This window comes from Lontra canadensis, unplaced genomic scaffold (assembly GCF_010015895.1).
Source record: "Lontra canadensis isolate GAN:19392208 unplaced genomic scaffold, GSC_riverotter_1.0 scaffold2, whole genome shotgun sequence".
In the NCBI taxonomy this organism is placed as follows: domain Eukaryota; kingdom Metazoa; phylum Chordata; class Mammalia; order Carnivora; family Mustelidae; genus Lontra; species Lontra canadensis.
The window spans coordinates 38,282,832-38,292,476 of record NW_022630996.1 but is presented as its reverse complement, the minus strand read 5'-3'; positions in this window follow the sequence as shown (position 1 = coordinate 38,292,476).

Below are 9,645 nucleotides of genomic sequence, written 5' to 3'. Positions count from 1 at the left end.
GATGGTGGGGCCTGTGCGAGGGTTGATTGGGCTGTGGCCTCTCACTCCTCCTGCAGGAGACAGTGTCCGCCAGGTCTGTGATGGGGGGACACCCCAACTCCATGCCCAGCTAAGGGAAGAGAAGAACTGCAGGCTCTGCCCTTCCCTGGGACTTGTCATCTGGGGAAGGTGACACTAGGAGACCTGGCCCTGCCTTTGCATGGTCCCCAGTCTGAGTGGGGATCCCAGACTCACACAGCTGGGACTCAGATCACACCTCCCTGCTGCCCCCAGGATTGCTGCCAGGGGCCAGGTAAGACAAATTCTGTACTTCTGGCGGGTTTCAGAATAGCTTCTCAGTAGGAACGGGTTTATTTCCAACAGGGCCTGACTCTGGATTTAAAATGCTGGGGACAGTGACATACTTCCTTCCTGCAGCAGAGGACTGAGCCTCTGATAAGGGCTGAAATCTGAGCCAGCGGGTTCATATGTGGCTCAGTCTGATCAGGGAAGGCTAGATGATGTGGTGATGAGTTAGTGGGGGAAGGGAACTGCGCCTCAGAGTAAGTTACATGAAGTGCACTGCCTTCTTTTCCCAGCTCTCCCTCTTCCATGCAAACCTACTTGTCCATGTTTCAAGGCCTAGTGCCAGCGTCCTTGCTCTAGGAAGTCTCCTCAGATTTCTCTCTCAGTGTTAAGATTTCTTTCCTCTGTATTCCTGTGATGTTGCCTGATGTACCTTTGTTGGCACTGTTACATAATAGGAAAGTTTTGTTAAGTGACTAAGTATCCCCTAGAGTTGTGCAGTACACTCCCTGTTCAACAGTGAATGGCAGTCCTGAATTAACTGACCTTTAGTCTTACTGTTGCCCCTGACTGCCTGTTTGACCACAGGTGGGCCACCCCTCTCCCTTCTACCTCAGTTTCCCTTCGTGTGCTCTGAGGAACTTGGACGATAATCTCGGCGCATTTACCCAGTTCTGATGGCCCAGAGCTAAGCCTATGGTTTGGCTTTGGATAGCCATGAACTCCCTCAGTTTTGTGTAAAAACTTATGAGTGTGTGTGTATATGTATGTGTGTGCACAAGAGCTCTTGTCAGATTTTCAGGGGGATTTTGGAGCCTAGAGAAGTTCCACAGCCCAACTTTAAGGTCACTGTGGGGGATGTAGGAGGAGATGGTCAGGGATAGGTAGTGTGCTCCTGCGTGTTCTCTCATTTCCTCCTCCAGGGTCAGCCTGTGAGCCACACCTTTGAGAAAACCTTCCCACTTTCCAGGTGAGGAAACTGAGGCTGACTGTCACAGATTCAGAGCCCAGCTCTTCAGCCTCCACAGTCAGGGCTCTGACCCCCACACCCTGCCCCCTTTGCAGAGGTCCTCGTGCATTCACAGGCTGGGTGTCTTTGCAGCCTCCTTGGTGAGCAGCGGCCCAGAGGACCGGTACCCTGGCACCAGCCAGCTGCTCTTTGTCAGGTGCAGCCCTGGATTCCGCCACTCGTGGAGACCCACCACTCCCCCAGAGCGGAGGTCTGGAAGAGGTTTCCACATTACATTTTAGGATGCGTTTTTGGCAAGGGTCCCCAACTCAGAGGCATAGTAGGTCTTTCTAGCCCTGGGGGTTGCCCTCTTTCTCGTAGCCCTCTGCGCCTGCTCACAGCTTGCCCTCCGTTCTGGGGTGGGGGGTACTCCTGCTGTGTCCCCCTGCTCCTGGGGTTCTGTTCCATCTGCCCTTGCTCTCCCAGCCTCTTTCCAGAAGGAGTTTCTGGATCTCAGAACAAGCCCTACCTCTTCAGGAGGAGCAGAGCCCACACGCAGGGACCTGGACCACAGTTAGCTTCTCTGGCTGGAATTTATCTGGCTGGTAAGCATCAAGAGCATGGGAATGTTCCTGAGTGTTCTTGGTTCTTGGTTTCTGAGAGGTGATGTTTTGAGTGTAGGAGCTGCTGTGTAGTAGGGGAGAGGGAGAAGGTCACAGAGGGACAGGGACAGAGAGAATCAGAGACAGGTAGCAAAGGGAGAGAGGAGACAAAGACACAGGGAGACCAGGTGTCTCCAACAGGTCAGGGATGGTTCCTTCTTTGGGTTTGGAGGGAAAATGAGAACCAGAGTGGAAAGACTCCTAAGAGGCTGGGAATAGGAATCAGAGATGGCTAAGGTTTCTCTGGCTGAGGACAGTGAGCTTGCCCTTGGAAACGGTTTGTCCTGGGGGCGCCTGGACAGCTTACTTGGTTAAGCACCAGACTCTCGATTTCAGTCAGGTCATGATCTCAGGGTTGGGAGATGGAGGACTGCCCCTGGTTCCATGCTCTGCATGGAACCTGGTTGAGATTCTCTCTCTTCTTCTCCCTCTGCCCCTCCCCAACCTCTCATTCTGCTAAAAAAGAGAGAGAGAGAGAGAGAGAGAAAAGAGTTCGTCCTGAATGTGGTTACATATTCCTTCCTATCTTCAGTCCTGTTTACTTAACTTGCTTAGTCAATACTTTCTTTTTGCTTAGGGCAGAAGTAAACAGCTGGGGCTTCTGAAAAGCCTGGGAAGCTTATGTTTAGATAAACCATTTAAAAAGTGTGGCCATGTTGGGGCACCTAGGTGGCTCAGTCAGTTAAGTGTTCAACTCTCGATTTCCTCTCAGGGTCATGAGACGGAGCCCCGGGTTGGGCTCGGTGCTCAGCCAGGAGTCAACTTATCCCTCTCCATCTGCTTCTGCCCTCCCTCAAATAAATAAATAAATAGAATCTTTAAAGAAAGTGTTGCCATGTAAAAACAGAACATGTGATAAAATTGCGTAAAATTTAACACACCAGTGAGACTATGGAAATCCGAATGAGATCATTAGATTATATCAATAACAATATCCCATGGATGTTATTGCACTATTGTTTTGAAAGATGTTACTGTTGGGGCAAATTGGATCAAGTGTACCTGGGACCTCTCTGTTTCCTACAATTGCACAGGAATCTAATCTCAAAGCAAAAAGTATTAAGTAAAAAAGAGTGTTGCCAGATCTCTTTCAAACATCCACTGAAGAGCCAAGATTTCAGGTGGTAAAACTTAGCATGTTTTGCAAATGTGCAAGCCTGGGGCCTTGGCGTGTCATGAGCTGCCCCTCCCACGGAAGCTGGAGGAGCAGGACCAAGGAGAATACTTGGTACCTACTATGTGCCAGGCGTCCCCTGGTTTCTGCCATCTTCACAGCAACCTATCAAGTAGATATTGGTACCCCTCTCCTCGCCATTCCACCCCTTCCTTATCTAAAGATTTGAAAGCTGTTCAATTGTGACAGCTTCTGCGACTGATGTTTAAAAAGGAGCTTTAGCCTTTATTTCAGTGTTTGGTGTGAGATGAGGCTCTGTGTGGCTATGTACAGCTCACCAGTGAGAAGTCTGGTTTATACTGGTAAGTTCCTCTCTGCACCTTCTTCCCTCGATGAGGTCAGGTGGCAAGAACAAGAGTGGGGGGTCAGAGAGTGAGGAATGTAGACAGCAGTTTTCCTAATCTTGGGAGTGAGATCACTCCTTTTCTCATCTCATTGACTCTCAAGCAGTTGTATTTTCTTGATGGGCCCCTGGAAATGTGCTCCTTTTCTTGAAAGCAAGGCAGAAGTTCCCTTGAATGGAACTTCTGTGGAGCTATCCAAAAGTCCCGATACAGAAAGATGCTTAAGACAATGCAGACATTCTTAAAAAGAGGGACTGAAATGTCCCTGGTGTGAAGGAAGGGTTTTCAGGTTGATACAAGACAAACCTTAGGACAGTGCTTCTCAACTGGGGGTGATTTTGCCTCCCAAGAGACATCTGGCTGCATCTGGAGACATGGTTGGCCATCACAGACAGGGATGGAGTGCTGCTGGCGTTTCAGGGGCAGAGACCTGGGAAGCTGCTGCATATTCAGCCCCCACTACAGTAGAGAATATTTGGCCTGAAATGTCAATGGTGCTGAAGTTGAAAAAGGCTTCCTTAGAATCTATTCCTAAAAGACTTGACTTCGAGTGGATGACCCTAGTGCTCTGAAGCCTCCTGGCCAGGCCAAAGTCAGGATATGTGCTGGGATGGAGGAGGGTAGAATCTGTGGAGATATTTGAGGCCTGAGGATAGACGTTCTGGAATGCCAGGGGCATTTGGATTCATTTCTCTGGGCAGTGGGAGGCCCTGGAAACCCTGAGATGGGGCAGGCCTCCTCTGTCATCCAACTATAGCATAGTAGATGGTTCTGGGAAGGGTGATCTCCCCCCACCCCCAGATGCCCCCATCCCACTGCAGGGGCTTGGGGTATCCCCTAGGATGTACATAGATATCCATGGTTCAATTCCATAATTGTTAGTGGGATGCCATGTTGGGCATCTCCCATGTATCCCTCAATACCATTCTCCATCCTTCTGCATCACCTTGTGAGCCCCAGGAGGTTTGCCTACATGGACTCTGTTAGCAGCTCCCTTGCCCTCCAGATTTCTGGGGTTGGTAGGATATAGGAGGCAAAGGGGAGACTGAGATCTGGTATCTTTTTCTTTAGCTCCTTTGCTCCTGGCTGCTTCAGGAGGCCTTCTCCTTATGGCTGTCTCAGGTCTAAGACAGATAATGTCTTCAATCTGCTCCTCATCCTGGAGTCCTCTGAGGATGATTCTGTGTGTCAATTAGCTGGGCCCAGATATGTGGTCAGACATTATCCTGAATGTTACTGTGTTTTGGACGACATTAGCATTTAAATTGTTAGACTTTCAGTACACAGACTGCCCTCCATAATGTGGGTGGGCCTCATCCCATCAGTTGAATTTTTTTTTTAAACTGATTTTAAAAAATATTTTATTTATTTGACAGAGAGAGAGAGAGAGAGATCACAAGTAGGCAGAGAGGCAGGCAGAGAGAGAGGGGGAAGCAGGCTCCCCGCCCAGCAGAGAGCCTGACGCGGGGCTCGATCCCAGGACCCGGGGATCATGACCTGAGCTGAAGGCAGAGGCTTAACCCACTGAACCACCCAGGTGCCCCCACCTCAGTTGAACTCTTGAATAAAACAAATGCCCCAAGTAAGACAGAGTTCTGACAGCAGATGATCTTTAGACTTTAATTGGCACTTGAACTGGCTTTTTCTGGTTTTCCAGCCTGATAGCCTTCATATATGAATTGTGGCATCGGGTTCTTCCAGGTCTCCAGCCCACTGGTCTATCCTTCAGACTGTGGGCTTGCTGGCCTCCATAATTGCTTGAACAATTCCTTAAGACAAATCTCTTATATACATATATATGTTAATCATCCTGTTGGTTCTGTTTTTCTGGGAAACACTGATTAATATACCTACCTGTGGCTTCCCTTCACCCTGCCCACACCTTTGCTAATGCCATCCCTTTATTATATGCTCCCAAATTACACAACAGGAGAGCTTCAGCCTCCTGCCTGCTCTGAATACCTTCTGTGGGCTGGCATCATGGTTCCAGGCCTCCCTGGAAACTGCCCAGGTACCCCACCCTTGGGAATCAGGCACTGAATGACTGCTGGGTTTTCTTGCCACTGTGGAGGAAAGAGTCTGTTGGGCCCTATGGGGTTAGAATTGTTGGTTTATTTAAAACCAGAACAAGACATTTGTTTGTTTGGTTGTTTTTTTGAGAGAGACAGAAGGGGGGGCGCAGTGCAGGGAGGAGGGGCAGAAGGAGAGGGAGAGAGAATTTCAATCAATGTGGAGTCCAACGCGAGGCTCGATCTCATGACTCAGATCATGACCTGAGCCAAAATCAAGAGTCGGACACTTAACTGACCAAATCATGCAGGTACCCAGAACAAGCCATTCTTGTCCTTTCAGCTTCCAGAACAGGAGACCTGACCTCCAGTGCAGCAGATTCCTGTCTACCTGGTTTGTGGCCAAGTTAGTCACTCCGTGGTGCCAGAAAAGGGGGCAAGCTTCTCTCTGTCTGTGGGAGGTATCACAACCCATTCCCATCTTGAGGGAGAAGAACACTGAGCCCTGAGCACTGGCTTACCTGTGGTCTCAAGGAAAGTCAGCAGCCAAGAAGCCAAGCCCTCCTCTGACCTTTTCTGCTTTAAGACAGGGCACCCTTGTTGCATTCACAGAAGACCGTGGCTTTTTTCTGATATCAGCGTGGCTTGCACAGTGATGCAGTCCGCCATCTTGTCCTGTACCCCAGGGTCTGAATGATTACCTCCAGATAAGCCGGGTGTGTGGAGCCTGGCCTGCTGCCTAGGGAGAGCCACAGGGCCCCACTAACCATGAGGGGACCAATGGGGACTTCACTGGGCCATCAGGCTCATGCTACCTGTGACCTAGGGGAACAACTTTGGTTCTCACAGCCAGAGAAGTAGGTACACAATTGGGGAAACTGAAGTCTGTTAGCTGTCCTAAGTTGCATGGCAGTCCATGGCTGGCAGATTTGAGAGGAGGCTTGGGACTGGGCACCCCTAGTCACCCCTGATGGACCAGAGTCCATCCCTCGAGGAAGCAGGGCAGGGGAGCGGCAGCCTTGGCTGTCATGGCCCTGGGTTTATATGAGTTTGTGTTAAGGTATGTCAGTGTTCTGGGGTGGGGTGAAGTCCCTAGATCTCCTTCTGCATCTCCCCAGGACAGGCAGACCAAGGAGAGGCATGGGAGGAGCCAGGGGATGGGGACAGAATTCTGAGGGTGGAGTCTGGAGTAACTGGAGTCCTTATAAGACCCAGGCAGGCAGGAGGGGCACCCCTGGAGGAAGAGAGCAGGGGGCACGAGTAACCAGAACCACTTCCTGCTATGGCTTTCACAGCAGCCCAAGCCCTGGCTCTGGGCACCATGTTGGAAGTCATACTTCATTTCAGCCTCCAGGGGACCCTCCACTGACTGCAGGGTCATCTTCCCCAGTCATCTCCTCAGCCCCAGCTTCTTGTTCTTACCCATCCCCTTCCCCAGCCCCAGACAGCCATCCAGGTGGTGCTGACCTGCCAAGGGATGCTCACAGTCAGCCTTGAACCTCAATGACCCTGTCCTTAGAAGGGGTCCTCTGAACACTGTAGCCTAGAATCGGCTCCAGAGCACAGCCTAGTGCTCCTGGAAAGGCAGTGGTTATGCTCTTGGTTGACAGATATCGGGCTCATTGTTTATCCTGGCTTAGACTCAGTTTTCTATTCTTGAGAATGGAATTAGAAGTTGTAGTCACTACACAGTGTAGTCCTGAAGTGTAAATGGGAATTAATACGTACAGAGTATGACGCATGGGGCTTGGATCATGGGAACCATGGTAACAGTCATGGTCGGTGCTGTTACCTCGTGGGTAGGCCCAGGGTGTCTGTCTGTCTCAGGTCTTATTCCTTTCACCTGCCCTTTACCATTCTCAGTCACCTCTCTGGTCCCGCAGGGAACATGCTCATTGACTTCAGTCCCGGCCAGCCATATGAACCACCCGGTGCCTGTGAGTCCTACAGAGATAATCACTCCCTCCTGCTCTACTGCCCAGTGAGATGGGCTTGTGAGCTGGAAGGGAACATGTAGGACACATGGCTAGGGGAGGGGCCTCTTGGGGGGGCTGGGCTTCAAACCCCACTCTCCGAGGCTTCTCTGCCTTCACTGTTGTCTCTGACATTTTCAGGACAGTAGGTCTGTCCAGGACGGGACCAGTCCTTTGGGTGGGATAGTAGATGGGTCCCCAAGTTGCAGAATTATATCCCTTTTGAGGGCACGTTTCTCATCACAGGACTGTACTGAGATGTGATATAGCGAGATATGATCATTGAAGACCAACTGGAAGGATCCTTCCTTCCTTCCCTTCCTTCTTCCCTCCTTCCCTTTCTTCCATCCTCTCTCTGTCATCTTTCCTTTTCCCCTCTATTGTCTTTACCTGTTGTGACGATATTATCTATCTATCCATCCATCCACCTGTCTGTCCATACCTCTCCTTCTTCCCTTCATTGTCTACATTTGTTGTGACTATATTACATGTAGGAGTGTGAACCGCCACCCAAACTGAGTACTCAGATGTGATGCTTAATGGGCTTCCCCCCCACTCCTTGTCCCCTCCGTTCACCACCTGAGATCACTAGTGTGAATTTTATATTTATTATTCTCTTTAAAACTAAATTTTATCACATATTTATGAACATCTAAACTATCAAAGCATGTCCCCAAGTTGCGTGGGACATACTTATTCTAAACAATTATTTACTGCTTATGAAATTTCAAATTTAACTGAACATTCTGTATTTCATGTGGCAGCCCTGATTCAGATCTGGCCCTTCAGCCTAGAGGGAAAGAGCACAGTCTGGGAGTCAGGGCTGTTTGTGTGAATTAGGAAAAGGGGCTCCCTAGGGATGGACAAATTATAAAAAGGGGCCCTCTGGGATGATCAATTGGGGAAATGTATTTCTCTCCCTTTGGAAGGACTCTGAGAACAAGGTGCCCCTTCTGAATGGACCAACTAGAGAATGGTACCCTTTCCTTAAGGCTTACTTGGTCCCTTCCCCCCCTTTCCTCCAAGCATTTTTCAGCTTCCTTTCTCCCACAACCCCTACCTTTGTGTGGGGTGTACTCTGCACAGCTGGACATAACATCCCCTTGTAAGAGTCAAGAAACCTAGATTCTAGGATTCTAGTCTCAGCCCCGCCACTAATTGGCTGGATGACCTTGGGTGAGTCTTTTCCCTTGTTTGGGCCTCCTGTTTCCCTTCTGTGAAGTAGGGGAGATGGAATCCAATCCAATAATCTACAAGAGAATTCTAGGAGCCGGAAACCACTGATGGGAAAGTGCTTTGGCAAGTAAAAGATTTTTGCACAAAAGACCGTTGACATTATTTCCCTGTAGGAGATCTGGAACAGCCCCTTGAAATGATCTAGTCCAATCTCTTTGTTCAATAATTCAGGAAGCTGAGGTCTGGGAGAGGGTGCGTGACTTGTCCAGAGAAAAAGCAAGGTGGTGAGAGATTGGAGTGAAAACGTCAATGTACCCTCTTTTCCACTAGGTGTCTCCACAAGCTTGGAAGTGTGCAGAAGCCCCTCCTCTCCTTGGGACTCTCCCTGCATGGGGCGTAGTCAGCCCTAGTAGCTCCAGCCCTTCCCTCAGTGTGTATCTATTAGAGTGGACCCTTCTCTGGACTGGGCCGGAAAGGCATTGCATTTGGGCAGGTTTTAGAAATGCTTGTGGTGGAAAGATCAACAGGCAGAAGGAAGTGGGGTGCTCCCGGTATGAGACCCTTGGCTTGGAGGCAGTATCCTCAGACACAACATATGCGTGACCAACTGGGTGTGTCCTGGACATGAGAGCGGTCACCCTGCACCCACCCTCATACCTCAGACCCCTTCCACACGTTCCTCTGGGGGACCTGCAGGGGGCTGCGTGACGGCCTGTCCTTAGAGGTCAGCACCTCAACCTCCATTTCCAGTAGGCACTGGCCTCCACGTGACAGCTGCCTCCGACACCCTTGTGGGCAGACTGGGGGACCACATGTCCAGCATGATGGTGGCAGGCACCCTACCCCCACAAGGCCTGAGGAGGAAGAGCTCCCAGCTCTCCTTGGTGGCCCTCCCCAGTGCTGTGAACTCCGTTTCAGGTCGGGCTCTCCAGGTTGTCCTGGGCCAGTTTTCTTCCCTGCTGCCGCTCCTTGGGGACTAGTTTCCATTTGGGATTTTCCTTGCCTTGTCCTGTACCCTTCTCTCTCTGTAACAATTCCATGTCTCCCTGCATGAGTTCTGCAGCTTCAGCCTT